Here is a 462-nt window from a genome sequence, read left to right on the forward strand (position 1 = left end):
GAGTGATCCCTAATGTGAACTATGGACTTCAGTTAATAATATCGTAAAAGTATTGGCTCATCAACTGTAACAAATATAACACACTAATGCACAGTGTTAATGATAATAGGGGAAAGTCGTCTGTGTGGGGGTGGAGGGAATGAGGATATTATGGGAAAACTTCGCAATTTCTGCTCAGTTTTTCTGGAAACCTAAATGGCTCTAAAAATGTTTATTAATTAAAACACTTTATAAGGTTACATAGAGGAGGTAAAGATTCATAGCTAAAAGAAACAATCAACATTATAAAGACTGCTGTATCAAGTAATATAGAAAGGAACAGAATATGTGTTAATTTAAAAGTTTATAGGTTAAAAGTAAAGCATTGTAATTACCTGGTTACACATGCACTTCAGGCAACATATCCATGCTGGCTTAATTATGCATATAAAAGTAAATTCACTATATATATATAGTGAATAC

The sequence above is a fragment of the Myotis davidii genome, unplaced genomic scaffold (genome assembly GCF_000327345.1).
Source record: "Myotis davidii unplaced genomic scaffold, ASM32734v1 scaffold1, whole genome shotgun sequence".
NCBI classification, from domain to species: Eukaryota; Metazoa; Chordata; class Mammalia; order Chiroptera; family Vespertilionidae; genus Myotis; species Myotis davidii.